Here is a 19,927-nt window from a genome sequence, read left to right on the forward strand (position 1 = left end):
CTGTCTCTGCACCTGCTTATCCCTTTCTCCAGCTGCTGACCTCACATCCCTCTGTTCATTAAAACGATACTCTGCTGTGTCTGGGTTGTTTTGGTATTATACCTGCCTCGTTCGCTCACGCAGTCGCCGGTTCATGAGACCGAAAACGTGTATCATGATTCCTGGGAACATTATTTACTTTTAACGGAGCGCTCCGGCAGCCCCGCTGTCTCCTCCTCTCTGTTCATGTGTGCCGTAGGGTGAGTTCTGGTCAAGCAGACGACAAGAGGACATGAATAACAATTACTATACAGTCAGTCCTCATTACCCGGGTTTATGATATTTAAAATCGCTGCAGGGAACACACATGAGCGGTCTGGCTTCGAGAAGCATTTGCACAGCACGAGTGTGTAATTGGTCTGTGAAGGAAAAAATCAAAAATACACACACACACACACACACTTTTGTTTGGTTTTTAGCGACTTTGCATACCAGAATCAGCGTCTTACGATAAAGCCGGACACTATGTAGTGTCATAGACTTAGCAATAACATCCTGATTATTTTTAAAAGGAAATATAGCGACTCTGAGAGAGCATGTAACGCATCTCCTAACAGTTATGACATGAGTGCCAAGACGTCTCATAATTAGGTGTAATCAGACTACCTAAAGCACACCGAAGACAAAACCAAGCTTCATAACGTAATCTCTAATTACCAGTTATTGTACTATTGCTTTACAGCAGGATAAAGAATGTTATAACTGTCTCATGTCACAAGGGTTCAAGGTGACAACAGCAACCTGCTTTGCCTTGTCCTTTCCCAAACACAGAAGAGATCTGGCATCATGACACACTCCAGCGACGTATTGTTTGTTCTGCTTCTCCGTTCATCTACAAGTGAGTCTGTGCAGATGTTCGGATTGGATTGGAGCTGTTCTTTATATACAGAGTTAAAAGAGAGAGAGTGCCAAACCTCAGTACACTCCTTTACCTCCGAAACAGCAGGTTATGTAATCCTACGAGAGGCTGGTGAGCATGTACTTACGCAACACTGGCCTCAAGTAAAAGCTTCCCCTCTCAGGCTGACTGCAAACTAACAAACCGTAGAGATTTAAGACATGTCTGGATGCATTAACGTTCGTCTTATTAATAATATTAAAGAAAAGTAAACCCGTTCTCTCTGACCCAGTGCGGTTGGAGACGGCGAGCGGCCTTTCCTAACAGACTTCGAAAAATAAATAAATAAATAAAAATGAGGGTGAAATAGAATATATTAAATAAAGGAAAAATTTTATTTTTATTTATTTTATTATTTTTTTTGTATTATTAGATTATATTCTAAAAAATATATATTATAAAGTGTAATATATTTACTAATTTTGGGCAAATTATTATTCTGATTTTTTATTTTTTTTATTTTTAAATTTTTTATTATTAAATTGTCTGCTAAAATTTTAGTTATAGTTTCTCCACTTTAACATTAGCCGTTCTCTCTGACCCAGTGCGGTTGGAGACGGCGAGCGGCCTTTCCTAATACACTTCAAAAAATAAATAAATAAATAAATAAATAAATAAAAATGAGGGTGAAATAGAATATATTAAATAAAGGAAAAATTTTATTTTTATTTATTTTATTATTTTTTTTGTATTATTAGATTATATTCTAAAAAATATATATTATAAAGTGTAATATATTTACTAATTTTGGGCAAATTATTATTCTGATTTTTTTTATTTTTTTTTATTTTTAAATTTTTTATTACTAAATTGTCTACTAAAATTTTAGAGTTATAGTTTCTCCACTTTAACTCAAATTTTAGCTCAAATTTTTAAAAAACTAACCTTAAAATAATTTATTGTCTTGAATAGTCGTAGGTTCAAGTTTGAGTACATAAGTTTAACCATCGTGAAATGTCCTAGAGTCTAGATTTTACATTATAAAAGTTAAAAAGTTATTATTAAAAAAAATATTATTTATATTATACAAGTTAAAAAATAAAAGGAATATGAAAAGATGATAATATTCCACGAATTTGTCTGCATTTACTACACAAATACGATACGAATACGCATTCACGATAGATATTCTGTATATCCAAGATATTTATATACACATGATTTAAAAAGTGTAATTTGTTGGCTACAGCAGAAATAAGTTAGCATGCGCTAATGTAAATATGCAGATCTAAGTAAACATAAATCAGCTGTACTTAATGTGTGTATGAAGCCTTATTACACGTATTGCTAGTTATTATTATTCGGCGCAGTGGTGTGTGTCGGAGCAGAGCTCTGCATGTGCAGATAACACTTTGCTGAACTTTCCCCTCTAACAGAGTGCAGATGCAGAGAGTCATAAATGAAAACGACGCCAGTAATTAGACCCGGTCGATAAAAGCCGTAACTCTGCGTCCAATTAGCGGGCCTGGCGCTTTCTGCATCTGCATTCCAGGTCTGAATATCGGAGCGACCGGAGACACTGCTGACGGAGACGACCACACAGCAGGAAATCCTGAGAGTTGCCTCGAATCCAATCCTGCTCCCATTAGTCCTTATGGGTATCTGCTTCAGCTCTGCGTCAGCTCCGACGCTCGAGCTAGAGCTGAAACATCACTAAACTCCGTGTGTGTGTGTGTGTGTGTGTGTGTGTGAGGTTGTTTCAGCAGTTCAAATCCCAGCAAGCGCTTATCTATTGATTATATCACTTAAACTACAATAATACTGTATATCCTTGGAGTAAAACAGGCCGAAAGTTGAAGCTGGACCTTAAATGGACATGTATAATGGTCTCATAAACTGCCTGTGAGAACTTATAACAAGAGTCAGAGATGCTAATAGTGTTAGGTTCTTACAAGGACAGTAAGACAGGGTGTCGTGTGTGTGTGTGTGTGTGTGTGTGTGTAGTCATGTGTGAATATCCTCTATCCTTTTTTCTTCTTTTCTTCCTGCACCTGAAGCCACACCCCCTTTAGAGCTGGAAAGATGCCCCTTCTAAACCAAAGCTAACCATTGACCGCTTAAAAAAATGCCAAACGCATTCTCTCTCTCTCTCTCTCTCTCTCTCTGACTGCTTCTCTCTCTCTTCCTCTCCCTTTTTGCCTCTGTCTCTCCCTCTCTTTCTCTCTCTCCCTTTTTGCTTCTCTCTCTCTCTCTCTCTCTCTCTCCCTCTGTCTGCTTCTCTCTCTCTCTTCCTCTCCCTTTTTGCCTCTGTCTCTCTCTCTCTGACTCTCTCTCTTTTTCTCTGACTCTCTCTCTCTGACTCTCTCTCTTTTTCTCTGACTCTCTCTCTCTCTCTCTCTCTCTCTCTGCTTCTCCCCGTCTTCCTCTCCCTTTTTGCCTCTGTCTCTCTCTTTTTTCTCTGACTCTCTCTCTCTCTCTCTCTCTCTCTGCTTCTCCCCCTCTTCCTCTCCCTTTTTGCCTCTGTCTCTCTCTCTCTGTCTCTCTCTTTTTTTCTCTGACTCTCTCTCTCTGACTCTCTCTCTCTCACTCTCTCTCTCTGTCTGTCTCAGCTACATCAGTGTAGCAGCAGTCTTTCATGGACAGTGAAGTGTAAAATGGATGGCGCGAGAGACACAATGCTGCTGATCAATCTGCCACGGAGGAGAGAACTCTGGGTAAACGCGTGCGTCAGGGCCAAGCAGGGAGGGAAGCGTGTCCGAAAGAGCATAGAGAGAGAGAGAGAGAGAGAGAGGGAGGGAGGGAGGACAGGTTCATTGTCACGCTTTAGAATAGGCTCAAATTCACTCTGACTGGGCTTTTTGCTCGAAAGAATCAGAGATAAACAGCATAAAGCAGAACAGGCAAGCACACATTCACTGCCGCTACACAACGGCCCACAGACCTTCATTATATTCCTCCGCTCTTTTCTTTTTTTATACACATACAATGACACTTCTATCAGTTTGTCCTCGAAGCACACAATAACTCACCGACAGGGCAAATCTCCGAGCCCAAAAAAAAAAATAAATAGACTCCCTGCTTTCATGATCATATTGCAGGAATATGGACTAAACCCACACATTACATTGATTATATATGATCCACGGCTTGTGGTTATTCGGATCGTAACAGATCGGTTTCTACGTATTAGGAGCTGAAACATGCTCGGGCTGGTTGTGAACTTTAACTAAAGCCTCCTGGCTGAAACCTTAATCTGGCGGAAGCGAATCTAGGAGCGTGTAAAACTTCCTCAGGGGTGTTTTGATGCTGTTAAGAAATAAAATAGAAATACTTTGGAGTCATTGCGCAATTCCATGCCTTGGAATTGTTATGAACGTCTGTGAGCAGGGGTGGACAGATTTTTGACTGGACTGGTAGTGGCTAGTGATCTAAACATCAGAATATTTGGCTAGCTAGTTAGCAGTTCACGTGTTAGCATTTTCCTCTAAAGGAAGTTAGAGTCAACATCACCGGCTTTAGCAGCTACTCTATATGCTTCTCTGCTTCCTTCCTGTCACACGTCCCCGGTTCCGAACTTATTTCACCTAGCAGGTGTTTCTTTCCTTTCCGTCTTGAACACACCCCCATGCTCCATCCCTTCATTCGCATCCCTCCATTCGTCCCCGCAGGCGATTTCTCGCTGTGTGACATCACGCTGCTTCCTGTCTCCTTGCCAGTTGGACGACAGCTTCCTGTTCCGCAGACTGCTCCTTGTCTGCGCGGCGACAGATGCTGTCGCCACAGCAACTGTCACTCAAAGGGTTGAACAGGTGGACAGAGGTGTTTTGCATACAGAGAAGCCCTTCAAGGCGCAGCCATCCGATCGATCGGCGAATCCGCGGCGTGCGGATCGTGTTATGTTTTCGTTTCATCACGCCGTGGAGAGAACTTCAGCGGCGTCGGACCACTCGGTGGAGTCACGTTATAGTTTTATAACTCGTGACTGCTTGTCGTATGGATTTATTGATCCCTTGTATATGTGAGTGTAATGAAAGAAGCGAAAGAAATAGTGAATGTCTATTTACTTAATGCCTATTTATTATAAGAGCTTGATCCAAATTTGCGCGTGAAACAGAATTAGCTTAAATAGTACATGTTTAAAATCCCTGTATATCTCTGCTTTGGGTTTAAGTCTGATACCGTAACTGTTTCCTGCTGCTGTAGTTGTTCTTGTTGTTGAGTCCATGATTGACGATTGATGGAGCTGGCAACCCAGAACGGACAATACGTTATCGTCTCACATTAAAGCACACACAAAGACACTTCATTTGTACTCCAAGGTTTCATCTCAATGTTGTTTCCAGTACATACATTATCTCACTTGAGAGATTAATAGGCAGTTTGACCCAATAGTACTGAGAGAGAGAGAGAGAGAGAGAGAGAGACATTAACATGTTTTTGATAAGAGGAGATGGATAGCACTCGGAACCCGGCTTTACCGTGTTACGTTATCTGAATGATAGAAGCACATGTTGACATGATAAGCTGTGTGAAAATACATAGTGAAGCATACAGAGATATCAGACTCGGGCTCGTGCCAGAAACCGCCACCGTGTGCCCATCCGTCATCGTCCAGGTGGCCCAGGTAATGTACTCATGGGGAAGCAGTAGGGATTAACATAACTGGATTGTTTTTTGGTTTTTTTTTAAGAATAAGACAGGACAGATTAATAGAAAGTCTGGATTGGATTTCATCCGAGATGCTGATTTATCTATCATTTTATTCTTATGTACAAAGTCCTGCTCGTGACATTTACCGCTGGGAATAGCTCAAGTTCCTGTGTATCTTGCTGATCTCCTGAAGCAGTAAAGCCCATCACGAGCATCGCGCTCAGCTGAGTCAGGACTAGACGTTCTTCATACATCAGCATTAAAGTGTAGAACAGTGATACAGAGAGTACTGGTTTGTAGGAACTGACAGATGTACTGTAAATTCAGTAGTCAGTTATTACTGATTTATGACAGTATTATTATTATTATTATTATTATTATTATTATTATGTTACCTAACTTTCATTTATTCTATAAGAACATTTAGTAAAAGCATGCATAGACATGTTTTATACAAGTTTAAATGAAAAAAAAAAATAAATAATAAAAAAAAATAAACAATGGTTAAAATTATGTGCATCAATCTAGGACATCATACTAGTACATTAAATAAATAAGTAAGTAAGTAAATAAATAAATAAATAAATTTAAATAACAGTGGTTAAAATTATGTGCGTCAATCTAGGACCTCATACTAGTACATTAAATAAATAAGTAGGTAAATAAATAAATTTAAAAAACAATGGTTAAAATTATGTGCATCAATCTAGGACATTACACTAGTACATTAAATAAATAAGTAAGTAAATAAATAAATAAATTTAAAAAACAGTGGTTAAAATTATGTGCGTCAATCTAGGACCTCATACTAGTACATTAAATAAATAAATAAATAAATAAATAAATAAAAACAATGGTTAAAATTATGTGCGTCAATCTAGGACCTCATACTAGTACATTAAATAAATAAATAAATAAATAAATAAATAAATAAATAAATAAATAGTTAAAATTATGTGCGTCAATCTAGGACCTCATACTAGTACATGAAATAAATAAATAAATAAATAAATAAATAAATAAAAACAATGGTTAAAATTATGTGCGTCAATCTAGGACCTCATACTTGTACATTAAATAAGTAAGTAAATAAATAAATACAAATGAATTAATGAATAAATAAATACATAATTAAAAAAATTGATTTATTAATTAATTGAAATAAGTGAATCAATAAATTAAAATAAATAAATGAATAAATAGATGAACTGAAAAGAGGTTTTACTTTAATCCAAGGCTAGATTTCCTGACTTGCAGTAAAATCCCACTAACGCTAATAGCATACTAGCTTATTTCTGCATTTTTACACACCTCTACTAACAACTACGCCGCTGAAGCACATTTTACAGTGGGAGTCTATTCAGCATTAGCATGAAGAGACAGCTTTCACTCAGCCCGAGATCTGAAAATGAAATTAGTCTGAGTAAAAATTAGTGTTAGCATGGCAGACGAGCACTTAATTAGCACTTCTGGCTAATGATTGTTTTAATAGTCATTTTTCTGTTCCAATAATAGAGCTTTAATGGGTGCTACAGAGACACACCCTCTAATATTGCTTAGAAAATAGAGAGAGAGATCTTATGAGCTGCTGTTAAAAGCAAATAGACTGCTTTCTCTCATCAGGTCAGTGAGGGCATTGTGTTCAGGAGAAAAACAACAAGCAGACGTTCAAGGTTCAAGTTCCAAACCTAGCCACCTGTGCTTGAACCCTGAGCCTGGAGCTCTTACACAGAGGGAACAGGGAGGAAACAGAAATCCAGAAAAGTACGCTGAAGAACACAAGCATGAGTTTGGTGTGAACATTTTAACTAGTTTCTATGTTTCTTCTTTCTTTCTTTCTTTCTTTCTTTCTTTCTTTCTTTCTTTCTTTCTTTCTTTCTTTCTTTCTTTCTTTCTTTCTTTCTTTCTTTCTTTCTTTCTTACCTTACTTCCCTTCTCTTTCTTTCTTTCTTTCTTTCTTTCTTACCTTACTTCCCTTCTCTTTCTTTCTTTCTTTCTTTCTTTCTTTTTTTCTTTCTTTCTTTCTTTACTTCCCTTCCATTTTCTTTCTTTCTTTCTTTCTTTCTTTCTTTCTTTCTTTCTTTCTTTCTTTCGTTCTTTCTTTCTTTCTTTCTTTCTTTCGTTCTTTCTTTCTTTCTTTCTTTCCTTCCTTCCTTCCTTCCTTCCTTTCCTTTCCTTTCCTTTCCTTTCCTTTCCTTTCCTTTCCTTCCCTTCCCTTCCCTTCCTTCCTTCCTTCCTTCCTTCCTTCCTTCCTTTCCTTCCTTCCTTCCTTCCTTCCTTCCTTCCTTCCTTCCTTCCTTTCTTTCTTTCTTTCTTTCTTTCTTCCTTCCTTCCTTCCTTCTCTTCCTTCTCTTCCTTCTCTTCCTTCCATTTTTTATTTTAAAGCATTTCCATTTCAGCCTCCACTTGTGTGTTAGAAGTGTAAGCCCCGCCCCTTTACGAGACAAACTCTTTACTCATTTCTAAACTCATAGCCCTTCTCTCTGGTCAGATCTAATCTTTGGCTCGCTCTCGATAAAAAAATCCCCATCTCCATACTTGAGCATTCTGATCACGCCCTCTCTGTATAAACCCGTCTAAAACCTTCAAACCACGCCTAACATCGTTCCTTTTCTTTTCCGCCAAGCCGCGGCCGTTAAATCTTTCACAGTCGTCGTCTTCCGACACGCTGGCGAATGTAGACGCTTCCTTCTGGTCACGGAGAGGAAAATGAGACGGATTGTGAAAGCAGACATGCGACACGTCGGCTCAGGATCTGTCAGTATAATTCTGTCAGTTTGGAGTGATTTGTTTCCATGCCTGTGAGGTGATGGGACTCTGAGCGTGTCTCTGCCCGTCCTCTCCGTTCAGCCAGCAGCCATAAAACTGCTCAATTCTTCCAGCACTCTGCATTATCGACATATTAAACTTCTCTCATCCTCTTAGGGAGATACAGATCCAGGTGAGAGTGAATCTCGGTGTGAAATTAATTTTCACGACGCCTGGTTTACCCCCACTTTCGCTAAGTCTCTGATTACATCTCACAAGCAGCTCAGCACCACAAAATGAAGAACACAAATCACATTCTCCTTTTCCACTCCAAGGTCACAACCTTGCAGATTTCAGTTCTCCGTCAGAGCGCTCGGGCAAGACCAAGGCCACAGATCAGATTTGTCTCGTTTGTGTTATCCGGGTTTAAGTTACCGGGTCAGGAGGAACATCGGGATGAAACACTGGACAAAGTTTCATAGATAAATGTCTCGATGTTTAATATAAGAAAATGTAACTGTGTGAATTTTAAGACCTCAGTTTTTTATATTACTGTTGTTCCTGGAAAGGAAAGAGAAGCAATTTGGTGTTGGGTTTCTCCAGAGGAACCACCGAAGAACCTTTAATTGTGCTTCATTCATTCATTTTTTAAAAATTAATTATTATTATCGTTCATTTTTTATTTAAGGTTTGTCAATTTGTACATAAACATAAGTATACATTAATACAATTGTGATCTAATCCGGTTTGTGTTGGATCTAGAAATCCTGGATGAGAAGAAAGTCTTTATTTATTTATTTATTTATTTATTTATTTATTTATTTATTTATTTATTTATTTATTATTATTATTATTATTATTATTATTTATTTATTTATAATTCATTATTTATTATTTTTTCTTTAGTTTTTTGGTTGGTTTGTCCATTTATTCCTCCATTTATTTACTTCCTTCCTCCATAACACACTTTAGCGCTATCTTACAGACAGATTTCCAAGTGATTCGTTGCTACTGGGAAAGTTTTCCAAATGAATCACTGCTACCACAACAGATTTCCTAGTGAATCACGGCTTTTTCCTACACCAACAGCAACACCCTTTCCTGTATATCCATGAATCTGTAGGGACTGGAGGTAAAGTCCTTTTAGAGTTATCTCCAGTATTTTCACTATTTTCTGAAGGTAAAACCAGTTGTATGTCCACTCACACAAACAGTAAAAAAGATTTATAAACAGATGGAGTTGGTTTACTACCATTTTAAAAAATATATATAATGATTTAATAAATAATAATAATAATAATAATAATAATAATAATAATAATAATAATTAAATTATATCAAATAATAATTATAAATATATTCAGGAGAATTATAATAATTAGAAAAAATAATAATTGAATTATATCATATAATAAATACATTCATGAGAAATTAATTTACAGTAAAATAATGAATTAGATTAATAAATAATAATAATAATAATAATAATAATAATAATATAAATACACAAGCTATAGTATATTACCTTAAATCATGGAATCTGTATTAAAGTGTTTATTTTTTCTTTTTAAATTTTTCTTATTTTAAATTGATTTATATTCTTTTTAAATAGATAAGCTCAATATTTTTTTCTTCTCCGGAATAATGATTTTCTAATGATGTTTCATAATCATTTTATAATATTAATAATAATAATAATAATAATAATAATAATAATAATAATAATAATATGAAACCAACCTCCAAATGGCTACCAGGGGCACATCCTCTTTAAAAGCCCCTGAGTAGGACTACAGAATGAGCTGCATTTGGATTTTTTTTTGGGGGGGGATGGGGGTGTGTAGGGGGGTTGATGAACAGCCTTTCTGCCCAAATGCAGCAACAGAAGTTCAGGCATTTGATTGAATCCCAGTCAAACTGCACCTCATTACAAAAGCTATTAGTCTAGTCGACAGCAGAGCTCGAGGACTGTCTAGAGAGACAGGGACAAAGTGGTGTCTCAGGATGACAACAGTGATAAGGCATCAATATTTATCAGGGTCTAATGGTCCTGTTAATATATTATGATAAAGCAATGCTTCTGGGTTTTTTTTTTTTTCCTTTTCCAGTCCAGTGCTTTATTGCTTTGTGGTAAAAATGGACAACGGCACAAGCTAGCCACTGGACATTTAGATATGAATCTTTACAGATGTGGTAGTATTGGATGCATTTACCACAGGTAGAGATTTTAGTCTCTGAGTATAAGATTTATTATTTAAGATGTTTTTAATTTAAATTTCAGTCCTCTATGATAAACTATATTGGCAAAAGTTTTGGGACGTCTGCCTTTACATGCACATGAATGTAATTATGGAGTTGTCCCACCCCTTTGCAGCTTCAACTCTTCTGGGAAGGCTTTCCACAAGGTTAAGGAATTTTTGACCATTCCTCTATTTGTGAGGTCAGGTGAGAAGGTCTCCACTCTAATTCATCCCAAAGGTGTTCTATCAGGTTGAGGGCAGGACTCTGTGACTCTGTTCCTCCACACCAAACTCACTCATCCATGTCTTTATGGACCTTGCTTTGGTCACTGGTGTACAGTCATGTTGGAACAGGAAGGGGTCATCCCCAAAAATGTTCCCACAAAGAGCATGAAATTGTCCAAAATGTCTTGGTATGAAGCTGAAGCATTAAGAGTTCTTTTCACTGGAGCTAAGGGGCTGAGCCCAAACCCCTGAACGCAATGATTTGGAGGGGTGTTCCAATACTTTTGGCAATATAAGTGTATGTAGCACCTGTGACTGGTAATGCTGGTAATATTCCATGCTGCACATACCTCCCTCTAGTGCTTTCTTCCTAGTCCATCTGTTTATTTGTACAACAATGACTGGTTCAGGTTTTGAATACGACGCTCACGCTACCATTATTTTGTTTTATGTTTTATGTACGTGTGATGCGAACAGGTTATATCCTAAACAAGGTACTTTAATCTGTTCATCTAAAGTGCACGTTAATGGCTCGATGGAAAGTTCTGGGCACATATGAGGGGGCAGTTTATCTGTTTTGTATTAAGAATCTAGATGGATGTTTATCTACATCTAAATGTTCACCTAAGGCTGCTACTGAAGATGTGTGTATGATGGAGTGTGTCATACAGTGCAGTAGAAGAGAATAAAATGGAGGTTGCTGGTGTAGAGTGAGAGTTAGTCGAGAGTTAGTGAGCGTGATGAACACCTCGGTCTGCTCTTAATCAGTTCGGACTGCTGAGTCCATCATTAGTTTCACAAAAAAAAAAAATGCTGAGATGACCCAGGAGACCACTTTAAATCCAATTAGCACTGTTCAATTGGCCCAGGGGTGATGCCAGAAAACACACACACACACACACACAACAATGATGATATAGTGTTGATGTTTGTAGATAGATAATAAGATATTGTGTGTGTGTGTGTGTGTGTGTGTTGTGCGTGAACTGTAAACACGCCCATTTTTCTCTCTCATGTTTGTTCATTGTTCAGTAGAAATGAGAAACAGGAGCCGCATACCCGACCGGTGATCGCAGTATGATGGGTCTTTCTCAAACTGTAACACGCTGTCTCACACATCAAGCTGTGTGTGTGTGTGTGTGTGTGTGTGTGTGCGCGCACCGGTCATGTTTTGAGACAGAATTTTGTAGCCTGTGGGCAAAAGTTACACACCAGCTTTGGGCTGCTGCCACTGAGGCGAATCCTAGCAGAACACCGTTGCTACAGGCGAATACACACACACACACACATATACACACACACACACATATACACATCATAGGGCTTAGAGACAGGAGGTATGAACAGAGGAGTGTCAGATCAGACACAGGTATACACACACACACACACACACAGAGTCCCAACACATTTTCAGTGTATTCTTCTTCTATTATTATTATTATTATTATTATTATTATTATTATTATTATTATTGCAAGAAGAAGTGGAAGAAGAAGAAGATTTAAAAATGCATGAAAAATCTCTCTCTCTCTCTCTCTCTCTCTCTCTCAAAAAAGTTAATCCCAGTAAGTGACGTCACCATCCCTCGGTTTCCCAGGCTCGAGCGCTCTCTCTCGTGCAGTCCGAATCGTAGACTCTCACCACCAGAGAGGGTGAGAGAGAGGGAGAGACACACACACATACATACACACACACACACGCACGCACACACACACACACTCCGCCACTGTGCTCGGATCGCGCAGACTGCACGCGCTCAGTCTTTCTCCGCGCTCGCTATCATGAAGACGTGAAAGCGCTCGGGGAAACGGGACTGTAGTGTCGCGACCCGGTGTCGCTGTCTTGTCTGTGTGCGCGCGCTGAAGGACGCAAAAAAATATTTTTTTAAAAAAAATATATAATAATATTGAGAAAAAAAAGCTAATTCCGAAAAGTTAATCAACTCTCGGGACGGGAGACGGGAGCAGCGCGCGAGAGGAGCGGAGAGAGGAGACGGATCGAGGCGCACGATACACGCGCTGGATACGCGCACGCTGTTCATACGCACTGAGTGGATTTGTGTTTTAAAATAAAAAAAAAGGCCAGCAGACTGTCACCGAGCGCGGACAGGAGCAGGACGATGATGAGGATACGGTAAGGTCCGAAGGTTTTCTTTTTTTTTTTTGCGCAACTTTTTTTATTTTTCCCGGAGTGTTTGTGGCGCACGGTGGGTGCCTGCGGAACGGGATTTTAGCTGTGTGTGTGTGTGTGTGTGTGTGTGTGTGAGAGAGAGAGAGAGTGTGTGTGTGTGTGTGTGTGTGTGTATTTGAAGGGGTATATAGATTAGGTTCTTTTAGGGTTTGTGCGCGCGCTCTCCGCTGTGTGGTCGCAAGATTGTAGGCTGCGCGCGACAGATTCAGCTTTTCATACATTGCGTGCGCGCGCACGCGTGTGTGTGTGTGTGTGTGTGCGGGTCCTGTGCGGTATACTGCACATGTAGCCTATAGGATGCTGTACTGTGACGCCGTGATATGGTGTGTGTGTGTGTGTGTTTGTGTGTGTGTGTGTGTGTGTGTGTGTCCACTTATTTTCAAGCACCATTGCTGTTCGTGATGAATTACATAGGATAATATTCATATATAGCAATGCACATTTTTGTTATATTAGATCCTATAGAAGGTATCATTTCCTGCACAGTGTGTAGTTATAACGCGTCATGAAGCAATAGTGTACACTGTTCAGAACCTCATTACAGATATACAAGTACACTCGGTAAGAATAAATGTGTGTGTTTCCGTCAGGGATGTGATGAGCGACGATCTCTGAAGCTATGGCTTTTAGTTCAGTGTGTTATAGAGCATTAATACACTGCTTTGTGTTACCCAAGGTGTTATACGGTGTGTGTGTGTGTGATTACAATCCATGTAAAGAGTGGAACAGTGTGATGGTCATCAGTCAGTCCGGTCGTTTAGAGGTCAGGGGTCAAATGTGTTGAAGAAGGTTATCATAGACACACGCTCGAACACTCGAACACCCCGTCACTGGTGTGTGTGCATGTGTGTGGAATATAGTGTGAGCTTTTCAGATTGTCCGATTGTAAGTTTAGTGTGTGTGTGTGTGTGTGTGTGTGTGTGTGGAGAAGAAGAGCTCTTTCTCTGGGTGTCCTTCATTGTTATGTGAAATCCTGAATATGGAAGATTCATTCATTATAGACGATCATTTAACTTAAATATTTATCAGTCTTTTTCTTTTCTTTTCTTTTCTTTTCTTTTCTTTTCTTTTCTTTTCTTTTCTTTTCTTTTCTTTTCTTTCCTCTTTTTCTTTTCGATTTTATTTGTTGCACTTTCTGGTTTATTTTTTAAGCTCTTGCCTATAAGCTCTCATCTATAGCTTTCTTTCTTTCTTTCTTTCTTTCTTTCTTTCTTTCTTTCTTTCTTTCTTTCTTTCTTTCTTTGTTTCTTTCTTTCTTTCCTTCTTACTTTCTTTCTTTCTTTCTTTCCTTCCTTCCTTCCTTCCTTCCTTCCCCTTTCCTTTTCCTTTTCCCTTCCCTTTCTTTCTCTCTTCTCTGTTTTTTCCTCTCCACTCCATTCCTTTTTCCTCCCACCTGTCTCACTCTTTATCTTGGCTGTCATGGGGCCGCTGGAGGTCTCGGTCCGTCCTGATGCCCCTTCAGATGAGGGATTGTGGTTGTGAAGGTTGTGTAGCGTTGCTCTGTGGTGTCGATGTTGGAGTTCTCTCTCTGCTGGCTCTCTGCAGCTGTGTACGCTACCTGCACCTGCTGAGCGACTGACCTGCTGGCTCACACTGCACTCATTAGTGTGTGTGATGGGTTACATGTGTGTGAGAAAGGAAGGGTCAGGTGTGTGTGTGTGTGTGTGTGTGTGTGAGATGTGTATTGCTGTAACTATCCATCCATCAGCACGGAGAGAGTAATGACGAGAGGAGAGATTTACAGGCACATGGAGGTCCGGGGCTTTATGCTGGATGAACTCCATATGTTCTGTCCCCGGGTGTTCGGCGCCCCGTGTGGGGAAACACTGAGGGGGCGGAGCTACGCTGTAGAACTCCCCCCTGTGTTTTTTTTTCTCTCTCCACCCATCTCTTTCTGTCTCATCATGTCTCTCTCTCTCTCAGTATTTCTCTGCTGTGAAGAGGCCAATAACTGCCTGGTGCACTGAGGTGTTAAAAATGAGACCTAAGTGCTCTGTAAATGTGTGTGTGTGTGTGTGTGTGTGTGTGTGTGTGTGTAGGGAACAGTAGAGCATTCTCTAGTTTGCATTTTGTCAGCACTTCCACGCTGCTGGCTCCAGGTCACTCAGGCTTGCGTGCCGTGTGCACTTTTACAGGCGCTCGGGTTCGAGCAGTCCGCACTCAGCGCCTCACTCTGACACGCTGCAATTAACGCCATGGAAACGCCTTCGATTTCCAATCTCGCTGAAGTCTAGAACGCGAGGAACCGAGTGCATTTTCTTTCCCTCTTCTCTCTTGTCCATTCACCTATCAGGGTCACAACCGTGTATGTGTGTGTGTGTGTGTGTATGTGTGTGTATGAAGAAAGACTGAAAACCAGCCCCAGAACCCCCCCACCCCCACCGCATACACACACACACACAATAAATCAGTCAGTCTTCTTCCTGAAGATTTAAGGACATTATTATTATTAGTCTTGTTCTCATTATACTCTCCTCCATCAAGTGTTCCAGAAAATCATCCATCCATCACTCACTAATGACATGAACATAGACTGCAGCAGTCTCTCTCTCTCTCTCTCTCTCTGCCTAAAAAATTCTGGTCCAGTGTGTGTGTGTGTGTGTGTCAAGTCCTGTGTGTATCAGTGTGTTGTGTGTCAGTCTAGTTTGTTTCAGTACAGTGTGTCTATTAAATGTGTGTCAGTCATGTTAGTGTCAGTCCCATTTATGTCATTCTGGTGTGTGTCAGTCCAGTGTGTGTCAGTCCAGTGTGTGTCAGTCCAGTGTGTGTCAGTCCAGTGTGTGTCAGTCCAGTGTGTGTCACTCCAGTGTGTGTTAGTCCAGTATGTGTTAGTCCAGTGTGTGTCAGTCCAGTGTGTGTCAGTCCAGTGTGTGTCAGTCCAGTGTGTGTTAGTCCAGTGTGTGTTAGTCCAGTGTGTGTCAGTCCAGTGTGTGTCAGCCCAGTGTGTGTCAGCCCAGTGTGTGTTAATCCAGTGTGTGTCAGTCCAGTGTGTGTCAGTCCAGTGTGTGTCAGTCCAGTGTGTGTCAGCCCAGTGTGTGTCAGCCCAGTGTGTGTTAATCCAGTGTGTGTTAGTCCAGTGTGTGTCAGTCCAGTGTGTGTCAGTCCAGTGTGTGTCAGCCCAGTGTGTGTTAATCGTGTGTGTTAATCGTGTGTGTTAGTCCAGTGTGTGTTAGTCCAGTGTGTGTCAGTCCAGTGTGTGTCAGTCCAGTGTGTGTCAGCCCAGTGTGTGTCAGCCCAGTGTGTGTTAATCCAGTGTGTGTTAGTCCAGTGTGTGTTAGCCCAATGTGTGTCAGTCCAGTGTGTGTTAATCCAGTGTGTGTTAGTCCAGTGTGTGTTAGTCCAGTGTGTGTTAGCCCAATGTGTGTCAGCCTAATGTGTGACATTCCGGTGTGCATCAGTCCAGTGCGTGTAAGGCCAGCGTGTGTCAGTCCAGTGTGTGTTAGCCGAATGTGTGTTAGCCTAATGTGTCACTCCAGTGTGTGTTAGTCCAGTGTGTGTCAGCCCAGCGTGTGTTGGTCCAGTGTGTGTTAGTCCAGTGTGTGTCAGCCCAGCGTGTGTTGGTCCAGTGTGTGTTAGTCCAGTGTGTGTTAGTCCAGTATGTGTTAGTCCAGTGTGTGTTAGTCCAGTGTGTGTTAGTCCAGTATGTGTTAGTCCAGTGTGTGTTAGTCCAGTATGTGTTAGTCCAGTGTGTGTCACTCCAGTATGTGTTAGTCCAGTGTGTGTCACTCCAGTGTGTGTTAGTCCAGTATGTGTTAGTCCAGTGTGTGTTAGTCCAGTGTGTGTCAGTCCAGTGTGTGTTAGTCCAGTGTGTGTCAGTCCAGTGTGTGTTAGTCCAGTGTGTGTTAGCCCAATATGTGTCAGCCTAGTGTGTGTCAGCCCAATGTGTGACATTCCGGTGTGCATCAGTCTACTGTGTGTTAGTCCAGTGTGTGTTAGTCTGGTGTGTGTTAGTCTAGTGTGTGTATTAGTTCAGTGTGTGTTTGTCTAGTGTGTGTATTAGTTCAGTGTGTTAGTCTAGTGTGTGTCAGCCCAGCGTGTGTTGGTCCAGTGTGTGTTAGTCTAGTGTGTGTCAGCCCAGCGTGTGTTGGTCCAGTGTGTGTTAGTCTAGTGTGTGTCAGCCCAGCGTGTGTTGGTCCAGTGTGTGTTAGTCTAGTGTGTGTCAGTCCAGCGTGTGTTGGTCCAGTGTGTGTTAGTCTAGTGTGTGTCAGCCCAGCGTGTGTTGGTCCAGTGTGTGTCCTTCTAGTGTGTTTCAGACCACTGTATATCAGCCCAGCGTGTGTCAGTGCACTGTGTGTCAGGTTAGTATTTATCATTCCAGTGTTTATCAGTCTGTTGTGTGTCAGTTAACGTGCCAGTCCGCTGTGTGTCAGTGCATTGTGTGGCACGCCCGCGTGTGAGTCCACTTTGTCTGTCCAGTTTGTCACTGTAGTTGCTCGAGTACTGAGTGGGCTTCAGTTTGATGCTTATGTGGGTTCGCTCTCCAGGTCACTTTTAACGGAAGAATAAAAGGCCGAGCATTTCCAGCAGAAGTATAGCATTTTCAGAGAATTTCACAGTGTGAAGGCTTTTCCCAGGCTGTCGCACTTTCTGTCCTGTAGCGTGTGAGAGTGTGAGTTGGACTCAGCCCACACAAACACCAAACCCTACAAACCCGTCATTTAGAAAAACGAGCCGTAACTGCACACACACACACACACACACACACACACACATACACACACACATACACAGCGGCGCCTGCAAACCCACAACCCCGGCCTCACACTCCTAGACTGAGTCACTGCGGCATCGTAGGGAAATGCTAAAGACACTAGAGACGAACACACGACACAAACACAATGCTAATGAAACAGTGGGGTATTTGTGGCAGCGCGACTCACTGCAGTGGAATTTCAGGGTAATAGAACAACCACAGAAAGAAAGAAAAACTTTTACTTCACTTTATAAACCTCTGTCTGTCCTTCTTTTTCCTTCAAATCCCTTTCCTGCATTTCGTTCTCCTCCCACTCCTCTCATCCAATCACGTTTTTTTTATTATTATCATTCTATCAGTCTTTTTTACTTCCTCTTTCTGAAACTCCTTCACACGTCTTTTCCTTCCCTCTAGTCCTCTTTTGTGATCTATAGACATCTCCATGGTCGGTGTTCACACTTGTATTGATTATTACATCTTCACTGCTCCTATTTGCCATAAATGATCGTCCCATCTCTCTCTCTCTCTCTCTCTCTCTCTCTCTCTCTCTCCATCTCCCTTCTGTTAAACTGCATTAGTTATTGAACATATCCCTCCATCTCAGTGGCAGAGAGACAGGTTTCCTGTTTTAATCTTTAAACCTCTCCTTTTTTCCTCACATCATGTAAAGAATGTAGACAGTTTCGAGAGAAGACAAACGTTAGGAACTCTCACTCTCTCTCTCTCTTTCTTTCTCTCTCTCTCTCTCTCTCTCTGTGTCTCTCACTCTCTCTCTCATCAGCTGTTGGAACAGACAGTGTCGCGTTACGACCAGCGTGACGGCTGCCAAGCGCCTGCAGCCATTTGTGGCTGGAAACAGGAATGAAGGAATGGAGACTAAAATAAAAGGAGAGAATGAAGAGAATGAGAGATTAAGCTAAGAAATGACAAACAAATTGAGCGAGAGTGGAATAGTTCATACGGATGGAAAACAGAGATAAAACCGTCATGGAAGCAAAAAGGAAGGAGCGATGACGGGAGCTGGCTTTAATGACCTGATGATAGAGGAAGAGGAATAGTAGTAGCACTGGTCATTTTAGGTCAGACAGAGACGGAGGGTGATTATTTTTTTGTTGCAAAACTGTTCATGGGGAGAGACGGGGACGTCGGTGCTCTAAGAACTGCTGAAAGATGAAGCTGGGAGATTTTGGAGCATGTTTGTGTTGCAGGCTGATTTACATGGCAGAGGGGGCAGAGTTGTGAGAGGTACCGGGCAGAGGGTGTGGAGCCGTGAGTGGTACAGAGCAGAGAGGTCAGAGCCGTGAAAGGTGCAGGGAGCCATGAGGGGTACAGGGCAGAGGGGGCAGAGCCGTGAGAGGTACTGGGCAGAGAGGGCGGAGTTGTGAGAGGTACATGGCAGACGGGGTGGAGCTGTGAGTGGTACAGAGCAGAGGGGTCGTAGCCGTGAATGGTGCAGGGAGCCATGAGTGGTACAGGGCAGAGGGGGCAGAGCCGTGAGAGGTACTGGGCAGAGGGGGTGGAGCTGTGAGTGGTACATGGAAGAGGGGCAGAGCCATGAGAGGTACATGGCAGAGGGGGTGGAGTCATAAGTGGTACATGGCAGAGGTTGTGGAGCCGTAAGAAGTACATGGCAGAGGGGGCGGAGCCATGAGTGTTACATGCCAGAGGTCGTGGAGCCGTGAGAGGTACATGGAAGAGGAGCAGAGCCGTGAGAGATACAGGGCAGAGGGGGTGGAGCCGTGAGAGGTTCATGGCAGAGGTTATGGAGCCATAAAGAGGTACATGGCAGAGGAGGCGGAGCTTTGAGTGGTACATGGCAGAGGGGGTGGAGTCATAAGTGGTACATGGCAGAGGTTGTGGCGCCGTAAGAAGTACATGGCAGAGGGGGCGGAGCCATGAGTGGTACATGGCAGAGGAGGCGGAGCTTTTAGTGGTACATGGCAGAGGAGGCGGAGCTTTGAGTGGTACAGGGCAGAGGGGGCGGAGTCACGAGGTGATAAATTTTCCCTCTGGGCTATATGATGCATTGTGAATGCTTCGTTTCAACATTAATGATAAAACATCCTGTTTTTTTTCCCCAAAACTTGATAACATTACTGATTAACAGCTGCTACGTCATACTCATCCCCTATCTGACCATTTTCTTTATTAGCTCTCTCTTGATTTTGTTTTGAATCCAATAAAAATCCAACCTCAAATCAGATACCAAGCCAGACTTTCAGGCCATCCTTGGCCAGGGTTTGAGGAAGAAGTGAACGCTTGTGTGGTGTTAGCGACTGAAACTCATTTTTCTGCACATGCAGT

General features: G+C 41.4%; 1 protein-coding gene across 33 annotated transcripts in view; it reads left to right on the plus strand.

The window, feature by feature from the left end:
* LOC131349460 (receptor-type tyrosine-protein phosphatase delta-like) overlaps positions 1 to 19,927 on the plus strand; it is a 403,614-nt gene that overhangs the window by 214,593 nt on the left and 169,094 nt on the right. Inside the window, exon 1 of one of the 33 annotated variants that reach the window (XM_058385155.1) lies at positions 12,452 to 12,873. The exons of the other annotated variants lie outside the window; for them this stretch is intronic. The gene's annotated coding sequence lies outside the window, so the exon portion shown is untranslated. Of the gene's footprint in view, positions 1 to 12,451; positions 12,874 to 19,927 lie in introns of those variants that run through there. 33 annotated transcript variants of the gene reach the window in all.

The sequence above is a fragment of the Hemibagrus wyckioides genome, linkage group LG29 (genome assembly GCF_019097595.1).
Source record: "Hemibagrus wyckioides isolate EC202008001 linkage group LG29, SWU_Hwy_1.0, whole genome shotgun sequence".
NCBI lineage: Eukaryota > Metazoa > Chordata > Actinopteri > Siluriformes > Bagridae > Hemibagrus > Hemibagrus wyckioides.